The following is a 23,931-nucleotide window of genomic DNA, read 5'->3' as shown; positions in this document are numbered from 1 at the left end:
TTTCATTTCCTTTGATGGCTGCATAGTATTCCATTGTGTATATATACCACATCTTCTTGATCCATTTATCTCTTGATGGAGAGCTAGGTTCTTTCCATAGTTTGGCTATTGTGGACGTTGCTGCTATAAACATTCGGGTGCATGTGCCCCTTCGGATCACTATGTTTGTATCTTTAGGGTAAATACCCAGTAGTGCAATTGCTGGGTCATAGGATAGTTCTATTTTCAACATTTTGAGGAACCTCCATGCTGTTTTCCAGAGTGGTTGCACCAGCTTGCATTCCCACAAACAGTGTAGGAGGGTTCCCCTTTCTCCGCATCCTGGCCAGCATCTGTCATTTCCTGACTTGTTAATTTTAGCCATTCTGACTGGTGTGAGGTGATATCTCAGTGTGGTTTTGATTTGTATTTCTCTGATGCCAAGTGATGTGGAGTACTTTTTCATGTGTCTGTTGACCATCTGGATGTCTTCTTTGCAGAAATGTCTGTTCATGTCCTCTGCCCATTTCTTGATTGAATTATTTGTTCTTTGGGTGTTGAGTTTGCTAAGCTCTTTATAGATTTTGGATACTAGCCCTTTATCTCATATGTCGTTTGCAAATATCTTCTCCCAGTCTGTCAGTTGTCTTTTGGTTTTGTTAACTGTTTCCTTTGCTGTGCAAAAGCTTTTGATCTTGATGAAATCCCAGTAGTTCATTTTTGCCCTTGCTTCCCTTGCCTTTGGTGATGTTCCTAGGAAGAAGTTGCTGAGGCTGAGGTCGAAGAGGTTGCTGCCTGTGTTCTCCTCAAGGATTTTGATGGATTCTTTTCTCACATTGAGGTCCTTCATCCATTTTTGAGTCTATTTTCGTGTGTGCTGTGAGGAAATGGTCCAATTTCATTTTTCTGCATGTGGCTGTCCAATTTTCCCAACACCATTTATTGAAGAGGCTGTCTTTTTTCCATTGGACATTCTTTCCTGCTTTATTGAAGATTAGTTGAACACAGAGTTGAGGGTCTATTTCTGGGCTCTCTATTCTGTTCCATTGATCTATGTGTCTTCTTTTGTGCCAGTACCATACTGTGTTGATGATGATAGCTTTGTAATAGAGCTTGAAGTCCGGAATTATGATGCCACCGACTTTGGCTTTCTTTTTTTTCTTTCTTTCTTTCTTTTTTTTTTTTTTTTTAAAGATTTTATTTATGTGTTTGACAGACAGAGATCATAAGTAGGCAGAGAGAGAGGAAGGTGGAAGAAGGCTCCCGCCAAAGCAGAGAGCCTGATGCAGGGCTCGATCCCAGGACCCTGAGATCATGACCTGAGCTGAAGTCAGAGCCTTTAACCCACTGAGCCACCCAGGCACCCCGGCTTTCTTTTTCAATATTCTGTTGGCTATTTGAGGTCTTTTCTGGTTCCATATAAATTTTAGGATTATTTGTTCCATTTCTTTGAAAAAAATGGATGGGATTTTGATAGGGATTGCATTAAATATGTAGATTGCTTTAGATAGCATAGATATTTTCACAATGTTTATTCTTCCAATCCAGGAGCATGGAACATTTTTCCATTTCCTTGTGTCTTCTTCAATTTCTTTCATGAGTACTTCATAGTTTTCTGAGTACAGATTCTTTGCTTCTTTGGTTAGGTTTATTCCTAGGTATCTTATGGTTTTGGGTGCAACTATAAATGGGCTTGACTCCTTAATTTCTCTTTCTTCTTTCTTGTTGTTGGTGTAGGGAAATGCAACTATTTCTGTGCATTGATTTTATATCCTGACACTTTACTGAATTCCTGTACAAGTTCTAGCAGTTTTGGAGTGGAGCCTTTTGGGTTTTCCACATAGAGTATCATATCATCTGCGAAGAGTGATAGTTTGACTTCTTTGCCAATTTGGATGCCTTTAATTTCTTTTTGTTGTCTGAGTGCTGAGGCTAGGACTTCTAGTACTATGTGGAATAGCAGTGGTGATAATGGACATCCATGCCGTGTTCCTGACCTTAGCAGAAAAACTTTCAGTTTTTCTCCATTGAGAATGTTATTTGCAGTGGGTTTTTAGCTTTGATGATATTGAGGTATGTGCTCTCTATCCCTACACTTTGAAGAGTTTTGATCAGGAAGGGATGCTGTACTTTGTCAAATGCTTTTTCAGCATCTATTGAGAGTATAATATGGTTCTTGTTCCTTCTTTTATTAATGTATTGTATCATATTGATTGATTTGTGGATGTTGAACCAACCTTGCAGCCCTGGAATAAATCCCAATTGGTCGTGGTGAATAATCTTTTTAATATACTGTTGGATCCTATTGGCTAGTATTTTGGTGGGAATTTTTGCATCTGTGTTCATCAAGGATGTTGGTCTGTAGTTCTCTTTTTTGATGGGATCCATGTCTGGTTTTGGGATCAAGGTGATGCTAGCCTCATAAAATGAGGAGCAAATAAAGTACTAAAAGGGTGGCAAAGACCCCAGGAAAATGTGCTTTAACCAAATCAGAAGAGACCCCAAATCATGGAGGGGAGAAAGGGGATAAAAGGATGTTCAGAAAAAAAATAAAAGAAAAAAGAAAAAAATAAGAAAACAAATTTAAAAAAATATAAAAAAGAAAAATTTATATATTATACTGGTGACCAGAACAGGGTCCCCCACTTAATTTTGGGAGTATTTTGGTTTCTTAGAAGAAAGTATCTCCCAAAATTTTAAAGAATGAAAAACATATATAAGGGTAAACACAATGAAGGGATGGAATATGCTTATAAAAATGAAAAAAAATTTTGTCTTTTTAATTTCTAAAAAAGGTGTTGATAAAGTAAATTGGTTGGGAGAATAAAGAAAAAGAAAGTGGAGAGATTTTGCTTGGGCTTGTAACTAGAACAAGGCCGGAGCTAGATTTAGGGCATATTTTGATCTATTAGGAGGAGTTGTACCCCAAATTTTTTAGAAGAAAAAAATCCTAAAGTTAGATACAATGAAGGATAAAATATGACTATAATAATGAAGGTTCAAAAGATTATTTTTTTAATGAAATTTATTGTTAAGATAAACTAGTTAAAAAACGTTAAAAGAGGAAAGGGTAAAAGTTAAAAAACTTAGAAGTAGAAAAAAAATAAAATTAAAAAATATTAAATTAACTGCAAGAATAAGGAATCATGGAGATAAAGCCATGAACTCCATGCTTTGCTTTCTCCTTCTCTGGGATTCTGCTGTTCTCCTTGGTATGTGAACTTAGTCTTGGCTGGATTTCTTGTTGATCTTCTGGGGGAGGGGCCTGTTGTAGTGATTCTCAAGTGTCTTTGCCCCAGGCGGAATTGCATCGCCCTTACCAGGGGCTGGGCTAAGTAATTCCCTTGCTTTCGCTTTTGGGAGCTTTTGTTCCCTGAATGCTTTCTGTAGAGTTCCGGAGGACAGGAATGAAAATGTCAGCTTCCCAATCTCTGGCCCAGAGGAGCTGAGAGCTTGGGGCCCCACTCCTCAGTGTGCCCTCAGAGACAAGCGCTCAATCACTCTTGTGTCCCAGGCCTCTGGCTGTGCTCTGAGCTCATCCAGCCTGCGACTGGTTCAAGGTAACCCTGAGCTCGAGAGCTCACTCCTCGGCTCTGTCTCTGTAGCTGGCTTCCCCACTCTAATACCTGCGAGCTCTGCGACACTCAGACACCCCCGATACTTCTGTGACCTCGTGGGACCTGGGGCCATAATGACCCCACGTGGGCTTCACCCCAGTTTAGCCTCTGGAGCAATGTCCCTCAGTGGAGCAGACTTTTAAAAGTCCGGATTTTGTGCTCTGTTGCTCTGCCACTTGCTGGGAGCTGGCCCCTTCCCCTGTGGTCTGTCTTCCTGTCACTTGGATTCACTCCTCCGCCAGTCCTACCTTTCAGAAAGTGGTCAATTTTCTGTTTCTAGAATTGTTGCTGTTCTTCTTTTTGATCTCCTGTTGGATTTGTAGATGTCCGCGGGGGGGGGGGGGGTAAGATGGCGGGGAAGTAGGAAGAGGTGCCTTTTCAACCTGTACCCTAAAGTGAGCTGATTACCTACCAAAGAACTCCGATCACCCATGAAATCAGCCTGAGATCAGAATCATACACGTCTGGATCTCTACAGGGGCAGAAGACACCAGTGGGCAGGTAAAGTGGAGTGGGAACTGCAGACTGATATCAGAAGATAAACAAAAGGGGGAGGGAGCCACCAGAGGTGACCGGTTGGAAAGTAATACCCCAATACAAGCGAGAGTGCCCTGTGTCTGGGGACCAGCATTAACTTGGAGACTGGTTGAAAGCACTCCAAAAGAGCAAAGGATCGCGGGGGGAAATTGTGGGAATTGGGGCAGCTAGGGACAGGGGCTTAAGTCCCCGGTCCCAGAAGAGCCTCCCCTGGTGATGAGCCAGAGAGAGTGCGGTGGAGAAACCAGGTCTTGGTCCCCAAGCTGCCAGCGCACCCGAGAATGCGTGGGTTCTGGCTCCTGTGAGGGGATGGGAGCCATGCCAGATGGCAGAACGCGTGAACCCTGCTACAAAGCCTGAGATACATGCACACATCCCTCATACTCCCCTGAGAGAGTTACAAAGGCCCGGCCAGCTCTCTTTGACCCGCACCATTGTTTCAGAGCCTAAGACGGTGTCCCAGTCTCTCCCCTGACAGAGGTGTGCAAAAGCCCAGCCTGGTGCTTTCGGACCTGCGCCCCGTTCTCAGTGCTTGAGACACGCACACAACCCATAGCTGCCCCTGAAAGAGGTGCGCGCAAGCTGGGCACTCTTAGACCCAGAAAGACCAGGCATTCCCAGCCCAGGCCAGCGGAAAAATCTCAGTGTGCGATCGCTGCTTGGAACCTCTTTGGCGGTCTGGAGCTCCCAGACTGCCACCGCTGCTGTGGTTTTGGGTACAAGCAAAAGATCCTGCGTCCCCAGGACTCTGAACCTGCTCTGCCAGCGGCAAAAGAGGAACTCATCTGGGCTCTGCAGCCAGACTGAGGCTTCTCTCTGAGAGGGACATCAGGGTGTAATCTGCTTTCCTCTAAAACTACAAAAACCATCAAAAGCAGTCAAGGGATTTGTAGAAGTTCACAATGGATTGATAAGCTATCTAGCTGATCTCCTGCTACCTGATGTAGTCTCAGCCTGCTACTTCACCATCTTGACTCCCTCCTCATCTCTTTCTGTTTTGAAGAAAGATATAAGCCCTATCAGATTAGAGCCCCATCTTTATGACCTTATTTAACCTTAATTACATCCCTACATGCATTATCTCCAAATACAATCAACTCAGAGGTTAGGACATGAACATATGAATTCTGAGGAACACGAATCTGTAACACTAACCATCTTTACTGGAGCCTTTGCCATTTCATGTGTGTTTACCCCTTGAGCCTGATTATACCAGGTATACTGTTTGTCCTTAATTGAAAGGTTGGCACAGCTCCCACAGAAAGCACATTTTGGAGAATTAGCTGACTGGGGTGGAAGATAATAAATTCAACCTTAGGTGTACAGATTTTACGATGATGGTAGGACAGTGTCTAAATGAGGAATTGGAAGGAGGAACTGAAGCCCAGTGTTAACAAGTGGGGTTGGAGATGGGCTTGAGGAAGTTCAGAATCAGAAGTCAGCCTAATCATTGGCACACTGATGCAATCAAAACAACAGATTTGACCACCTTCTTTTATTGTAGTTCATATTATTGTTTCAGCTTTCAGGTCTCGAGCTCTACACTAAACCTAAGTCTTTCATCTAACAAGGGCGGTGTGCAGGGGAATGATGTGGGCTCAGTGGGATTCATTTTCCATTAGCAGTGTTTTTGTTCATAAAAATTCAAACTTAATTCCACACTGCTTTGCACAAGGGTACCATGTCAGTGAGTCAACATGCCTTCCCATGGGATTCTCAGCTCCCCCAACATGTCAAACTGTCTCATGAAAATGCCTCATTAATTTTATAAGATAGGATGGTTTATTAAATTGCTTTTTAAGCCTATTAGGAAAGAGTAGATTTTATTGTGGGGGGGAAAAATCCCTCCAGGTTTGACATTCCACACTTTCTTTCCAATTAGTGGTTAATGAAGATTTAAATTCTATTCAGTCATCCCTACCTAGTCTTGCACAATGATAAATCCTTCAAGTGGATAGGCTGCAATAGGTTGGAATGGAGAAAAAAGGAATACCATCTTACACTGTTTGTTCCATGATATTCAATTACATTCATTCATGTAAAACTGGATATAATTGTTAGGTAATAGATAGACTTGTTTTACATTAGGCATTTAGGATTTGCCTTTTTGAGAATTAGCATAAACATGTCATTTCAGAGTGTTCACTAGTGAATAGTTGTGTATTACTGAGTATTTGCAGAATGACAAATGACTTGTTAGGAAAAAGGAGAACAGCAGCATATTGAATAAATAACAGAATTTGAAAAGATATTTTCGTTAAACGCTAATGTGAATATTATCCCACATGCCTAAATTTCATCTCCCATTTTCACTTTTATATAGTCTTACTATATTTTATTCTTATGATAAGAAAGGACACTTGAAAAACCATGGTGCATAGAAGATGTTATCATCCCAACACATTGTCTTCTGGTGATGTTCATGAATCTCCATTTTACTTTTTAGAGAGTTTATGTTAGGTCCCATGCAAGTGGCATTCTATATTATAACATTTAAGATTCATCTTTCTCTCTACAGGCATCTACCGTCTAACTGAAATTTTTTATAGGAGTTTTCATTAGTGGTTTCATAAAATTATTATTTCTGAATTCTTAATCTCATTCTGTTTGCCATTTATTGTCATAGGAAGGCAGTAAGGCTTTGAATCATGGTTTGCAATATATATCATTATATAACAAATATAACAAGAAGACTATAGTGAACAGAATGGTATCAAGAATATTAATCAAATTATGATATTTTTCACTTGGGCTTAATAGGACAGCTGTCCAACATGTATACTGGGATTTTTAGGATTTTGTATGAGGCCTAAGCTAACCTCATGAGAACTGACTGCATCTTACACAATAGATCATCTTTAAGAAAGTGACATCACTTTATTTTTTTCTTTTAAAGATTTTATTTATTTATTTGAGAGAAAGAGAAAGAGAGGAAGCATGAATGGGAAGGGCAGAGGGAGAGGAGAAGCAGACTCCACACTAAGTATGGAGCCCAATGCAGGGCTTGATCCCAGGACCCTGAGATCATGGCCTGAACTGAGGGCAGACACTTAACTGACTGAGTCACCCAGGTGTCCCAAAAGTCAAATTACTTTAGACATATTGGTTTTAGCAAATATTATTTTTTATATCTCTGGACAAAACCACAAATGTGGAAGAATTTCCAGTGTTTTAGAGGGCATATATACTGGGATGCCTGGGTGGCCTCAGTTGGTGGGTGTCTGCCTTTGGCTGGAGTCATGGTCCCATGGTCCTTGGAACCAGTCCCACATTGGGCTCCTTGTTCAGTGGGGAGCCCGCTCTTTTGCCTTCTCTGTGTGCTGCTCTCCCCGCTTGTGCTCTACCTCTCTCTGACAAATAAATAAAAAATAAATAAAAAAATTTTTAAAAAAGAGGACAGGTATACCACTATTGGCCACAAATACCACGCACCAATATCATATAGTAACAGAAGAAAGACTTTAAAAAAATATTTAAAACCAAGCCTACAAGCTACTGATAGGGATTTCTATCAGTAAACTGCTTTTGGAGATGCCTGGGTGGCTCAGTTGGTTAAGCGACTGCCTTCAGCTCAGGTCATGATCCCAGCGTCCTGGGATCGTGTCCTACATTGGGCTCCTTGCTCAGCAGGGGGCCTGTTTCTCCCTCTGCCTCTGCCTGCCACTCTTGTCTACCTGTCCTCACTCTCTCTGACAAATAAATAAATAAAATCTTAAAATTAAAAAAAAGAGTAAACTGCTTTTGATTACAAGGCTTAGGTTCTTTAGAATATTGATTTCTAAACGCCCACCCACAGACCCATTTGATTTCACAGGGCTTCCATTAGTCTGTGGTAGAATGAATCATCTATGGGCAACACAATACTTTTATCATAGAATTAAATACATCTTATTGGAAAGAAAGTTCTTCTAATTCAAATACATTTCTTTAAAAAGTTTTGATGTTAAAATGGTTTTTGTATTATAAAATGCCAATAAAGATGGTATTTTTTTTTTAATAATTTGTTTTTTAAAGGACAGAAACTGGCACCCTTACCTCCATCCACCATTTTATATGAATTTGTACTTAGCTCTAGAACCTGAAAGTTTGGAAGCTGCTTAGTGCAGGGATCCCTAACGAACCTTTTGAGATCCTCTGTTCCCTTTGTCCTCTACTGTAGCAGCCACTTGCCAGTATAGGTTCAGGCCACAGAAACACCACCATGATCTACAGAATCTTGCAAACAATAGGAAAGACCCTTGTCCAAGCAACAGGTTGCTTCCTTCTAGGCATTACACCTGCAATTCTGCCTCTAGCGTGGGCCATCAACAACCAGCCTGTTATCCAGAGTAGTAGCCCAGTGTCAGAGATGACCTTGTCAAGAGGTTGTGAGAGAAGGAATCTACTTCTGTTTACCTCCACAGGCAAGGATAAAGTTATCTTAACTCATTGCTTCGTTGAATCCTCACATCCCATTTACAAAAAACATAACCGGATTCAGAAAGATTTGTGTTTTGTTTATGGCCTCATAGCAAGTGGCAGACTTAGAAATCACAAATCTCTGACTTTTCCGAGTATCAAGTGACAGCTTTGCAAAGAAGAATCTTTGAGGCAAGATTTGGAAATTATCTGCTGAGGCATCCAGACTGCAAACAACTGAAGTAAATTTTATGGGGGTTGTGAGAATGAGGCACCTGAAAGTATAACAATTATTTGTGAAATATGGCCCTCATGTAATATTTCATGAAATGATCCCAGTGTTTATCCAGGCCCTGAAATGTTCTGCATTCATTGGCAACTTGTTATTCTGCTGGAGATAAAACACATTCTAGTCTCTCTACTTAGTTCCACACATTTAAGTGACTCCTTCATTCACAGCTATTTTTTAATTAAAGGAAATGCGTGCTCCCCTCTGGCTATGCTTCTCAACACTGAGAAAAGTCATGTAACAGAACCAAGGCAAGATCACCCCCCACAACCGAAAGCTTTGTGACAGCACATCTTCCTAAGGATATTGTGTTTGGCAGTTCTGTGGCTAATGGACTTGGTCTGGTTTTTCCAAGAGAGAAGGTTTAGATGATTTGTAAGTTTTTTTCTAAATGAAAGAGCAGTTGGGGAACACAGGTGAGTAGGTGGAGTATGTTCAAGCTGTCCCTCACTCCATCCTGTAACACTGCACTGGGCAAAGAACATGGTTTGAGCCCAGTTTGTCAAAAGGTTCACACCTGAAGGCTAATTTAGAACAAGATTTTTTTTTTAAGATTTTATTTATTTATTTGACAGAGAGAGAGAGATCACAAGTAGGCAGAGAGGCAGACAGAGAGGGAGGGGGAAGCAGGCTCCCCGCTGAGCAGAGATCCTGATGCAGGCCTGGATCCCAGGACCCTGAGATCATGACCTGAGCTGAAAGCAGAGGCTTTAACCCACTGAGCCACCCAGATGCCCCTTAGAACAAGATTTGGAGCTGTTCATTTACTTCCCGCTGCTTTCTTCAACACTCTTAGTTTTCTTTTCTCTTGCAAAATATTCCAGACATTATTAATTTGTGGTTGTAAAATCTAAGGACTGCTATTACACTGTTGGCCATTACACTTCAAACCCAAACAGGCCTTTATAGACATCATTGCTATTCTCAGCAAAACTAGTCTGTCTGGATTTTATCTAGGTTGCAGGTATCTGCAAAAATCAGCCTTAAGAATAAGTCCTTTTATTTAGATTTATAGCTTTGCCTGGCGCATTTCTTTTACTTCCCTTGCCCTAGGGGGACGCTTAATGAGCAACAAGCATGGTGTTGCTGCTAAGCCCTGGTGAGTTGGCCCTTTGAGAGACCTGAAGTTTGACATTTTGTTTTGACTTTGAATCTGAAAGCCAGAAAGAGGGGAACCATGTAGGTGTTGCGGGAAATAGTATGTGGGAAGTGGCTACCAGAGGGGCCAAGGTCAGTCTCCGTTTGGATTAGTCAGTTTATTTCAATGAGCAGACCTATAACACGAGATGAGTGTGTGAGACTATCTGGAGAAATGAAAAGCTGGGATGAAGAGCTTTAAATACTGCTGGCTGTGCAAACTGGTCTTTCTGGGGGAAAGGGGAAATGAGGTAGTTAAAAGGGAGTTGCTGACTGCTGCATAACCCTAAACCATTAAAATGCTCTACGGTGTCACTGCTGCAACCCTAGAGGGCCCTGGGAGCCAGAGAGCCACAGAAGGACGAAGAGGAAAAAGTGTTTTATACTGAGGAAACTGGGGGTCCCCCTGTTCTCACTTGGGAAGTGAATATTGTAATAAGACCTATCAAGCCACTTTGTGAGTCAGGCTCCTCTCTCCCAGTCTTGCCTTGTGTAGCCCTGACAGCTGGATGATCCAGAGTAGCATGACATGTCCCTTGTTTGGGACCAGTCCTGAGAGAGTGGAGGACATTGGGCAGGAATCCCCACAGTCCCTGTGTATGGGATGTGCAATTGATTTGGACTCCTTGATGTTGCCTTCCATACTCTGTACTCTGCCCAGCTGTACTGCCTGGTGCTCTAGTCTCTTCGGAAAAGGAGAGCCCTCTACCCCCCAACCTGTTTGACTTGTGCCTTTGTGCACTGACCTACTTCTGTTGACCAGGGGAAGGGGACAAAGAGAAGAATTTGTCTCTTTCCTACCTCCTCCCAACTAGTCGGGGTCCTAGCCCATAGGAGCAATCAATCTTTCACAGTGGTATCCATCCCTGACGCCAGTCTTGCCTTCCAAAGCTGGACCTTACCTCGAAATATGAGAAACAGGATACCAAAGTGGCTAATAAGGTAGGTCACGGCAGCAGGCTGCCTGGGTTCTAATCCCCAGCTCCATCATCTACTAAACATCATGAATTAGGACAACTTATTCAACCTATCTGGATTTCAGTTTTCTTATCAGGAAAATGAAAGTCATATTATACTTAGTTCTTTGAGTGGTATGAAAATTAAATGAGAACATACTAAATTCTGGGGACACCCAGCTACTATTATTGATGACTTACTATTCCCATACTCAGTATGTCTGATCAAATACCCCATTTTGAATTCTGTTGATTATTTTGAGTGGCATACACCTAAAAGTACAGCAAGTAATCATATCACTATACTACCCCGCTATTTCTTCAGGCCCACAGGGAAATTACTAGAGATAATAGTAATTTGGGGAAGAAATGCTTAAACTTTTTTTTTTTTTTTAATTTTCAAGTGATCTTTTAGAAAGTTTGAAATAACATTAGACATGAAAAGTAAAAAGACTATTATAAAGAAATACCAACATACTCTTTATCCAGAGGTCCTTTTAAGTTTGGCCAATGGCCCAGTCATGCCTTTTATCGTAAGAGTACAATTCCAGGACCTCTTACTGTACCCAGTTGCCATGTCTCTCTAGGCTCCTTCAATCCTGGAGCAAGGCTTTAGTCACTCCTTGCCTTCATGACCTGACAGTTTCTGAAGTTGAGCATTCATTTTGTAGAGTTTTCCTCAATGTGGATTCGTCTAACGTTTCCTCTAGAAGAGAAGCACATTATGCATTTTTGGCAAGAATACTTCAGAAGGGAGGTGGTGGTTTCATTATATTCTATTAGGTGGCACATGATGCTAATTTGTTCCATTACTGATAGTGCTAATTTGATTACTTGATAGATATTATGTCTGCCAGGACTCTCCTCTGGAACATTACTTTGGAATTACTGACTTTTTTTTTTTTTTTTTTGGAGATACTTTGGTTTCATGCAAATATCCCATTCTTCAGCTCACGTTCACCTCTAGATGCAGCATGTATTGAATTTATTATTGCTATAATGGGTATTTCAAATTTCAACACTTTTCCTACATTTATTTTTTGATATTCTATTCTAAAGAATGTTTCTCCTAATCTCTACCTATTTTTATTAGTTCAGTGGTTTGTAACCCATCCATATGATTATTTTGATGCTGAAATTTTCTCATATTTGGACAGGAGGAACCCCTCCAGTTAGATATGTCTTCCAACCTGTTTTGGCATAAAAAGATGTTCCAAGCTCATTCTCTACTTTCCTTGACCCTGATTTGGATAAGCTTCTTGGTTCTTTTAGTGAAGAATAGTATGTAGAAATCAGGGCCTGCATGCAAGTTTGGTTCATTGACACTGAGGCCTCAAAATTTGGCTTGCCTTTTATTTACATTTTCTACTAAACCTCTTATTCCATTCTACACTACAGAGATGATGAGCCATTGGAATCTTCTCCTGTTCCGTATTTGTATTCACTTCTTCATCAGTGAGAAACCAAGCCCCATCATCCTCAGCATATTTTCTTATTTGCTCAACCCCTTATGTAGGCAATTTCCTAGCTTATAAAGCTCCCTAACCCCAATGCTAATACTCCATCCTTGCACAGCCACCATTACAGGACCTTCCTGATGTCAAGGAAAGAAAGAAAGGGGAGAAAGAGGAAAAGAGCATTAACAGAATTGTCTGAGGTTGGTTATAGCTTCAATGGATGCTTATATTACTTAAAATATTCCCAAAATTACCATTGGGTTTTACTTTTGTTGATCCTTCTGCACCTATGAAATTGCTCTGGTTTCATTTTTTGGTTATTATTTGGTTCCTTTCACATCCTTTGTCATAAGCAGTTTCTTATCCACTGAAAGTAGTAATGGAAGGGATAGATAATCACTATGGTCAGTAATACACACAAACCTTGGACCTTTCATTTTATCAGGATAATATAGTACTATGATTGACAGCACTAACAAAATCCCATGGGTGTGCGTGTGTGTGTGTGTGTGTGTGTGCATGCATGTGTGTGTGTGTCTGGGGAGAGAGGCAGGGAACAGTTTGCCATAGGAACGGGGAAGTTTATTTCCAAAAGAAGGAAGGAAAAATTGTGTATACTCTTTTCAATCTGCATCTCTCTTCTGATTCATCGTGATGGTCCCCAAACTCATCTCTTTACCTTTGATCATCTCCAAACTTAGGTTTTTTTAGTGGAGACCATGCATTGTTCTTCATCAACCTGACATCTCTTTATCCTCTACCACTCTGGGTCCAGTTTTTCCAGGTGGTATCTCCATTGTATTGCAATAACAATAATTTGAATTTTGTCATTATCAAGAAACTCTGAGGTTCTCTGCAGCAGGAATCATTTGATCCGTCTTTAATCCCAAGTCTGAAAGTACTGCAAATTTAGTAAGTACACAATAAACATTTGCTAAATGGATAAATTAACAGATATATGAGATCTACTTAAGGAAGCTAGTATTAGATATTGTCATCTCTTCCTTACAAGTAAGCTTTTACAGTTGATTATTTTGGAGAATTTCAGGAGTCTGCATTTTTAACAAGAGTCCCCAAGCGATTCTATTCAGGGTCACACTTTAAGAAAAATTGAGATTTGCTTTCATGTTCCTGATTTCAAGTTTAAAAGGAGAATTTCATTCCTTCAGGGTCAATATTAGAGTAATTTTTTTTTATCATACAGACATTATGATTATGTGTTTTATAAGGAGTTGAGATGCAACCCTAATTGCTTATGGACCTTCCAGGATGCAGCTTAACATGGCTTATTTTTTTCTTACAGTATCATGTGTGCCACTTAAATAATTTATTTACATTTCCTTCAAATAACTCTTACTATCTATGCACTTAGTGCTGAATCTAAAATGAAACTTCCTGTTTCTAAGAAATATGGACATACAGTTACTCTTGATACATCAAATGCAATAGGCAACTTTTTAAGATTATAAAATTGTTAATGCATGAGCACAAATGCAGTGGGCTCAAAAGTATTGACATCTAGAGAACATTTATAGATAACCTGCTCTGAGATACTATGCACAGGACTAGGTAAGTGGCAAACAGCTTTCGTTATCATAGCATATCTTTCTTTTCCAAGTACGCAGGCTGATATTAATAGATTTTTATCATTTTCTGAATGGCTGGATTGCTTTGTATATTTTCTCACTGAATAATCCCATAGAGAAAACAAAGAATTATTCCCACTTGTATCTACTTTTGTTCAACAAAAACACAGAGAGTTGTGAAAGATATATGTGAATTGCATATTCTCTTTGTCTAATAAGATCTACAGTGTTTGTGTTTTAGGAAAAATAATAAGAAAACGCTAGCCTGTTTATGTCTGTTATGTCTGCAGGTGTGAGCATGTCAGTTGTCTTCATACAGAGAAGAATCTGTACTTTCTCCTGTGGGAGCCTTCACTCTGGATAGAGAGTGGAAGTCTTCAGTAACAAGCTTTAACCCCAGGTCAGATCAGCCGGGCACTTGGCTTATTGCCACACCACTTAAAGAGGCTGAAGCAGGGAGGTCAGAGACATGGTCCACTACTTCAAAGCTCCAGGACCAGACTCTGGGCCTCTCACCAAATCAGTCACATCCCATTATCACATTTGATGCATACAGTTGTCTGTTTCATTCACCTGTTGACCTTTGTATTTTATCATTACATTTTATATCCTCTAGCCTACTCTCGAGACTCCTCCTTTCTTTTGTACCTGGAAGTTTACAACAGAGCCCCAGGACCCTGAACAAATGGATTATATGCTCAAAGTACAGTTGCCCATTTGGCAAGAAGAGTTTGAATTGCACTCTTCCTATATTGATTTACAGAAAGGAAAAAAGGGACATTATCATGAATAAAATCTGTGAATTAATCTCTTTCTCTTTCCTTCCTACTTTAAGGGGGAAAACAGGGAAAAATTTTAGAGAAATATAGTCAGAGAAAGAATTTTTTAAAGTATATCACGGCGGAAAAATGGAAATAAACCATTTATATGCCAGTAGTCACTACTGTAAAAGTGACTTATATAGTATATCAATATCATTTCCCAAACACTAACACAAACATTTTACTACACTCACAATATTGACAGGTTTTTGAGTGTCAAGCGATGCTAAGGAAAAGTGAAATTGAGAAATGAGCTATTAATCAACAAAGGTTACTCTCTGAATGTTACATTCTCTTAAGGACACCTCTGCATTAGTAGTTATGGTTTCAAAGTCCAATTATTCCTGAAATTCTCTGCCTGTGTAGATAAATGTTTATGCTCAGTCATCAGTTTATTCAGTAAACTGTGGTATACACATAGTTACCTAGTGAGTATGATTAATCAGTGTTCACCAAAGTAGCAGAATTTGGCTCCAATGGCAGTAATGGTCTCAAGAGAGGACTATGTTATTAAGACAGGTCGTTAAGGAAAACATGGACCAAGTACTCTTTCTTATAGATTTTTATTTATTTATTTGACAGAGATCACAAGTAGGCAGAGAGGCAGGTGGGGAGAGAGAGGAGGAAGCAGGTTCTCTGCGGAGCAGAGAGCCCGATGTGGGGCTTGGTCCTAGGACCCTGGGATCATGACCTGAGCCGAAGGCAGAGGCTTTAACCCACTGAGCCACCCAGGTGCCCCCCAAGTACTCTTTCATACTTGAATATACCTATTCAACCATGACAAACCAGCAAGGCTGGTAGTCAATGAAGGTAAGAGAAAAAGCCTAGCCTATGTTAGTCTTAACTCTGCTAACTTGTTTTCCACAGATCAGGCAGTCTATGCCACTGACATTCCTCAGAGGAATTAGCAATATAGTTGCCACTTAATTACAGTATTCTACCATAGATCAATTTTTACTTCAAAGAATGATGCCGGGAAAAGTGCCTAAGGAGTTTTATTTCTCTCTACATAAATAGAGAGTTTTTTTCTGCTATCTTAAAAAACAAAACAAAACAAAACAAAAAAAACACCAAACATTTCACAGAAAAGATAGACTAAGGCTCTTTGACTGTATCAGAAAAACCAGAGCTGTCAAAGCTCCCTTAAATTTATATCTCTAGAAATGGGAACATTCACAGTATAACAGGACTGGGAGAAATTTATAGGAAGCTGCTCCTTCCCATGAAAGAGAGAGAGAGGAAATGCTTAATGAACCAGGAAAGGAAAGACAGGCATGAGTTCTTAAAGTAAAGGAGGCAGTGAGTTTTTTCTTCCTCTTACCTCAAATCCCACATCATATTATTGCCCAGAGTGCATCAAAATCCATTAAGAGACCACCCCTCCCACAGATTTGGGTAAGATTTAATTAATGAAAGGAAGTATAGTTAAAGTCAGCCCCATCACTAACTTGTTCTGTAGTCTTGGGAGATTTCTTAATATCCTTGTTTCCCCATCTGTAAGGTGGGAATAATACTCCTATATTCTTGTGAAAGGCAAATTTGTTATAAATATTAAAGAAAAGAATGTACATAAAGCTTAAACTCTTAGACATTTACGTTTTGGTTGATTGTTTTTTAGTAGAAATAAATATGTTAACTTTTAAAAATTGAAATTTGACATAAAACATTATGTATGCTTAAGGTGTATGTGTTAATTTTATACATTTATATATTTAACATTTTTGCCATTGTTGCAATAGCTAGTGCCTCTATCACATCACATAATTATCATTTCTCATTTTAATGACCTCTTTTAATGTTTAGGCTTAGTGATTATTAGGCTTAGTGATTATTAAACTATATTTTTGTCATTGTTTTGCTCCTCTTCAGTGGTAATTCCTGCTAGTAGTTTGAATTTTTCTATCAGTTCTCTCTCTAGTAATTTGTTTAAAAAATCAGAATTGTGAAAAAATTGAGAATTGATAACTTTGATTTAAATGTGATAATTTATCTTACAAAGCAAAACTATGCTTTCGGTACATGTTGGTAAAGACAAGTAAAGAAATTAATATTTATGGGGCACCTGGATGGCTCAGTTGTTAAATGTCTGCCTTCTGCTCAGGTCATGATCTCAGTCCTGGGATGGAGCCCCACATTGGGCTCTATGCTCGGCAGGAAGCCTGCTTGCTTCTCATTCTGCCACTCCCCCTTCTTGTGTTCCCACTTTCTCTTTCTGTCAAATATATAAATAAAAGCTTAAAAAAAATAAAAGAAAATTTAAAAAGAAATTAATATTTACTAAATGTCCTCAACATCTACTACATTTCCATATGGTAGATGGTAAAATTTTCATCCAAAGTGAAAAAAAAAAAATTAGGCCCAGGGAAGTTAAATAGTGTTTTTAATATATCAATAATTTTCTAAGCTTTTCAATTATAAGAACCTTTTTGAAGATATAAGAATATCACAGACCATTTCATAATAGTGATAAGCATTGTAATTGTTGAATAAGAAAATACACAGTGATAATAATTGAGTATAAATATATAGCATATCAATCATGATTCTAACAAAATTAAAACTTAAAAAGTAGGTTGATATTTTTATATTACCTATAAATTATGATGTATACATTAGTTCACATCAAGACTTCTTGCAGTACTCTGTATGGAACCAGAGGGCTTTTTAATCAACAGTCTTAAGAACCTCACACTACATTATTATATATATTATAATGATTACTTATTATACTCATTGATTATATAATTATGTTATTAATTATGTAGTGTTTATGGGTTACATATTCCTGGTTATTATATCACTGGTTATTATGATCATTGACTATGTAACACATTTCACAGCAGTTTTTTTTTCTTTTTAATTTATTTTCAGCATAACAAAATTCATTGTTTATGCACCACACCCAGTACTCCATGCAATACCTGCCCTCCATAATAGCCACCACCTGGCTCACCCAACCTCCCACCCCCTGCCCCTTCAAAACCCTCAGATTGTTTTTCAGAGTCCATAGTCTCTCATGGTTCATCTCCCCTTCCAGTTTACCTCATCTCCCTTCTCCTCTCCATCTACCTATGCCCTCCATGTTGTTATGCTCCACAAGTAAGTAAAACCATATGATAATTCACTCTCTCTGCTTGACTTATTTCACTCAGCATAATCTCTTCCAGTCTCGTCCATGTTGCTACAAAACTTGGGTATTCATCCTTTCTGATGGAGGCATAATACTCCATAGTGTATATGGACCACATCTTCCTATGCATTCTTCCATTGAAGAGCATCTTGGTTCTTTCCACAGTTTGGCGACTGTGGCCATTGCTGCTATAAACATTGGGGTACAGATGGCCCTTCTTTTCACTACATCTGTATCTTTGGGGTAAATACCCAGTAGTGCAATTGCAGGGTCATAGGGAAGCTCTATTTTTAATTTCTTTTCTTTTGGAATTTTTAAAAAATTTTTATTTTTTATAAACATATAAAAAACAGGGTACAGGTCTGTGAATCACCAGGTTTACACATTTCACAGCACTCATCATAACACATACCCTCCCCAATGTCCATAACCCTATCCCCCCTCCCAAATTCCCTCCCCCCAGCAACCCTCAGTTTGTTTTGTGAAATTAAGAGTCACTTATGGTTTGTCTCCCTCCCGATCCCATCTTGTTTCATTTATTCCTCTCCTAACCCCTTAACCTTCCATATTGCATCTCAACTTCCTCATATCAGGGAGATCATATGATAGTTGTCTTTCTCCAATTGACTTATTTCGCTAAGCATGATACCCTCTAGTTCCATCCACATTGTCGCAAATGGCAAGATTTCATTACTTTTGATGGCTGCATAGTATTCCATTGTGTATATATACCACATCTTCTTTATCCACTTATCTGTTGATGGACATCTAGGTTCTTTCCATAGTTTGGCTATTATCCACTTATCTGTTGATGGACATCTAGGTTCTTTCCATAGTTTGGCTATTGTGGACATTGCTGCTATAAACATTTGGATGCACGTGCCCCTTCGGATCACTACGTTTGTATCTTTAGGGTAAATACCCTATTTTCCATTTTGAGGAACCTCCATGCTATTTTCCAGAATGGTTGCACCAGCTTGCATTCCCACCAACAGTGTAGGAGGGTTCCCCTTTCTCCGCATCCTCGCCAGCATCTGTCATTTTCTGACTTGTTAATTTTAGCCATTCTGACTGGTGTGAGGTGGTATCTCATTGTTGTTTTGATTTGTATTTCCTTGATGCCGAGTGATATGGAGCACTTTTTCGTGTGTCTGTTGGCCATCTGGACGTCTTCATTGTAGAAATATCTGTTCATGTCCTCTGCCCACTTCTTAATTGGATTATTTGTTCTTTGGTGTTGCATTTGCTAAGCTTTTTATAGATTTTGGACACTAGCCCTTTATCTGATATGTCGTTTGCAAGTATCTTCTCCCATTCTGTCAGTTGTCTTTTTCTTTTGTTAACTGTTTCCTTGGCTGTGCAAAAGCTTTTGATCTTGAAGTCCCAATAGTTCATTTTTGCCCTTGCTTCCCTTGCCTTTGGTGATGTTCCTAAGAAGATGTTGCTGAGGCTGAGGTCAAAGAGGTTGCTGCCTGTGTTCTCCTCAAAAATTTTGATGGATTCCTTTCGCACATTGAGGACCTTCATCCATTTTGAGTCTATTTTCATGTGTGGTGTAAGGAAATGGTCCAATTTCATTTTTCTGCATGTGGCTGTTCAATTTTCCCAACACTATTTATTGAAGAGGCTGGACATTTTTCCACTGGACATTCTTTCCTGCTTTGTTGAAGATTAGTTGACCATAGAGTTGAGGGTCTATTTCTGGGCTCTCTATTCTGTTCCATTGATCTATGTGTCTGTTTTTGTGCCAGTACCATGCTATCTTGATGATGACAGCTTTGTAATAGAGCTTGAAGTCTGGAATTGTGATGCCACCAACTTTGGCTTTCTTTTTCAATATTCTTTTGGCTATTTGAGGTCTTTTCTGGTTCCATATAAATTTTAGGATTATTTGTTCCATTTCTTTGAAAAAAATGGGTGGGATATTGATAGGGATTGCATTAAATGTGTAGATTGCTTTAGGTAGCATAGACATTTTCACAATATTTGTTCTTCCAATCCAGGAGCATGGAACATTTTTCCATTTCTTTGTGTCTTCCTCAATTTCTTTCATGAGTACTTTATAGTTTTCTGAGTATAGATTCTTAGCCTCTTTGGTTAGGTTATTCCTAGGTGTCTTATAGTTTTGGGTGCAATTGTAAATGGGATTGACTCCTTAATTTCTCTTTCTTCTGTCTTGTTGTTGGTGTAGAGAAATGCAACTGATTTCTTCACAGCAGTTTTGAAACATTTTTAGGTAGTTGGTTTTTTTCACTGTTTCACTTATATTAAGTTTACTAAAAATATAATATTTATATAAATAAGATTTAATAAACATAAACTTTAATGGATGTCTTTTACTGCAATTAAAATAAACACTCATGTAGAGTATGTGTATTTTAGGCAATATTTTTGTGGGACTTCACATTAATAAGAAAAACTCACTTTGATAATGCAGTGAGTGACAATTTCAGAACCAACATTAGAAAGTTTTTTGTATACAAATCTGCTTTATATTCTAGTCACAGTAACATTAGGAAATGAGTAGTTATCATCAAAATTGATTTAAAACTCACCAGCTGATGAGTTCCCTTTGTTTGATCTGCTTTGAAGTTCTGAGAACTGGAAATCTCATCCCCTCTGACTCTATTTTAGAAATCCCCTTTAATACAACACTTGAGGAGGACTGCCTCTGGCTATGTTACCTAAAATGACCGACAGTGATAACTTTCAGATACTACTTTTTTTTTTTTTTTTTTTTTGAGGTGAGAAGAAAAAAACACAATTATGGTAAAATACATAAAGACTGTAAAATTTCCCTTACTTTTGTTTGTTCTTTCCATTTGTATAATTTGTGTAAATAGAATATAAGAAACAGAATATGGTAAGACTACTATTGTGCCATACTTTCTTAAAGGCAGTTGACAAAATCCATATATTTAGAGAATGAAGCAATACTGTCTCTTGAAAAATGGCTATTCTGACATGCATAAAGGAGAGTAGGCTACTAAAACATTATAAAATTTATTTAGTTAAAAACAAATTTCTTTGTTGTTGTTATGAGTTTGCCATGAGAACACAGGTCTTATGAAAAACATCACTAAATTTAAGCCAAAATGGAAAAGGAAAAGATTCCCATCATACTGCTGTCATTGGACATGTAAATTCAAGCAAGTCTATTACTACCAGCCATCTGTTCTACAAATATGGCTGGAATCAACAGAATAACCATCAACGTTTTTGAGAATGAATCTGCTAAAATGGGAAAGTTTCCTTTAGATATGCCTAGATCTTGGAAAAACTTAAACTTGAATGTGAATAAGGTATGGCCCTGGGTATCTCCTTGTGGAAATTTGAGACCAGTAAATATGTGGCCTTCACTAATACTTCAGGACACAGAGACTTTATAAAAAATATGATCACAGATACACCTCAGGCTGACAGTGATCTTTGCTGCTGATATTTGTAAATTTAAAGCGAGTGTCTCCAAGATTGTGTGGACCTATCAGCATGCCCTACTGGCTTACATGTTGGGTTTCAACCAAATAACTGTTGGTGTTAATACAGTGGATTCTACCAAGCCATTCTATAATTAAAAGAGATTTGAGGAAGTCAGCCTCTACATTAAGAAAAATTTCCATAAACTTAACACAGTAACATTTGTGCCAACTTCTGATTTGAGTGGTGGAATGTGTTGGAACCAAGTGCTAAAATACCTTGGTTCAAGAGCTGGAAATTCACTAGAAGGATGGAAGTGCCAGTAGAATTACACTGCTTGAAGCTCTGGATTATATCCTGCCACCAAGTCATACAATTGACAAGTCCTTCATCTCTCCCTCCAGATTGTTTATAAAATTGGTGTTAGTAGTATAGCTGCTATGAGCTGAGCGGAGACTAGTGTTCTAAACCAGACGTAATGGAGCACCTGGCTGGCTCAGTTGATGGAGGATGCAATTCTTGATCTCAGCACTGTGAGTTTGAGACCCAGCATAGAGTATGCTTAATAAAAAATGAACCAGGCATAACAACCATCTTTGCTTCATTCAGCATGACAACTGAAATAAAGTCTGTTGGAATGCATTTTGAAACTTTGTGTGAAGCCTGGGAAGAGCATGGGCTTCAATGTCAAGAACATGTTTGTCAAAAATGCTTGTGACAGTGCGGCTGATGACAGCAAAAATGACTTACTAATGAAGAAACTGGCTTCACTGTTCAAGTGATTATCCCAAACCATTCGGGCCAGATTAATGCTGTTACCCATGTGAGCTGGAGTGTTCCATTCCTCACGTTGCTTGTAAGTCTGCCAAGCAGTGGAAGGAGATTGTAGCTGCTCTATTAAGAAGATGCCAGTTGGCCCAAATTGTTGAAATCTGGGGTGCTGCTATCATTGAAATGATTTCTAACAAAATTATGTGTGTTGAACATTTTTATTGTCCTCTGGGTCACTTTGCTGTTCATGGTATGATGCAGACAGTTGTTACAAGTGCCATCATGGCAGCGGACAGCACACGCTGCTGGGGCTGGCAAAGTCACCAACTAGGATCAGAAAACCCAGACTGGCTACATGAATATTCTCTAGAACATTGCACTGTCCTGACTGTGGAAGAATGTCTATGAGCTCTTTGTCTCACTTGCTATTTAATAGTGAAAGACTGATGAATGATATAAATGCTATGTAAAACCTTCAAAAGGAAAGGAATGTTTTCCAGACCATTTTTGAGGTGGTTTTAAACTGTGAGATTTTAAAATCAGTTCTTCTAAAGTAGGAACATCTTGTCAGAGAATTTTGAGACCCATTAAAGTGAAGTTTGATAAACTTGTGTCTTCTTTTTGTCAATACCAAAAGCTTCCAACAGAATTTCTTAAGCAAAAAGACTTAAGGAAAAATAGTTGCCCGTGATCTATTTCGGGTGCTCCATTTGCCAAAATTTGGTGAATTTGATATTTTAGAATTAATTCATTATTCTCAGGACAGTGATTAAAGTGTTTTTTTCTAAGAAAAAAAAAGTTTTTTTTTTTTTTTTCCCCTTCATGTACCTCTCTTAAGTTGATTTAGATATTAGCTAAAAAAGTTATGGGAAGGATTTTTCATTTTGAATATTTCATATTTCTTGGAATAAGTAAGCTAAGAATAACTTATAGTATTGTATATTACCTTATAAGAGGACCAAAATTCTGCAATATTAAAAGCCCTGTGTGTTACATAGAGAATTTAGTTTTATGTATTCTATCAATATTTAGATAACTTGTTGGCACAAACTCTTACATTTCATTTCCCAGTTTTTAAATGTATTTTTACATTTACAAATAATGCAGTAGAGTTTGTTAAAATAGAAGAATCTGACTTATGAGGGTAAGTATTTTTGGAGTGACCTGCTTTCAAGAGTTAATGATGTCTTGGGGCACCTGGGTGGCTTAGTGGGTTAAAGCCTCTGCCTTCAGCTCAGGTCATGATCCCAGGATCCTGGGATGGAACCCTGCATGGAGCTCTCTGCTCAGCAGGGAGCTCGCTTCCCCTCTCTCTCTGCCTGCCTCTCAGCCTACTTGTGCTATCAAATAAATTAAAAAAATAAAAAATAAAATAGTGTTAATGGTGTCTAGTTTCTATGGAAAACAAAGATACTGAAAGTTAAAAAGTAAAAGCTGTTTCAGAGTTCTTTTTCTTATAAGCATGAAATAGTTTGTTGACTTTCAATACCTTCACCAAAAACAAACAGAAAAGCAGATATGATAAGCAAAAAAAAATGTTTTATATCATCAAACATATTTTGCTATCAAAAAGCAGATAAGCAGGGGCTCCTGGGTGGTTCAGTGGGTTGGGCCTCTGCCTTCGGCTCAGGTCATGGTCCCAGGGTCCTGGGATCGAGCCCCGCGTCGGGGTCTTTGCTTGGCAGGGAGCCTGCTTCCTCCTCTCTCTCTCTCTGTCTGCCTCTCTGCCTACTTGTGATCTCTCTGTCAAATAAATAAATAAAATCTTAAAAAAAAAAGCAGATAAGCAAAAAAATATGTTTGATATCATTGAAGAGATATCAAGGTAACCAAGGC

General features: G+C 38.8%; 1 pseudogene; it reads left to right on the top strand.

Moving 5' to 3' along the window:
• Positions 1-21,759, top strand: part of LOC116589334 — a 46,959-nt pseudogene extending 25,200 nt beyond the window's left edge.
• The last annotated feature ends 2,172 nt before the right edge of the window (positions 21,760-23,931 follow it).

This window comes from Mustela erminea, chromosome 4 (genome assembly GCF_009829155.1).
Source record: "Mustela erminea isolate mMusErm1 chromosome 4, mMusErm1.Pri, whole genome shotgun sequence".
NCBI lineage: Eukaryota > Metazoa > Chordata > Mammalia > Carnivora > Mustelidae > Mustela > Mustela erminea.
This window is presented reverse-complemented; position numbering and strand designations above follow the sequence as displayed.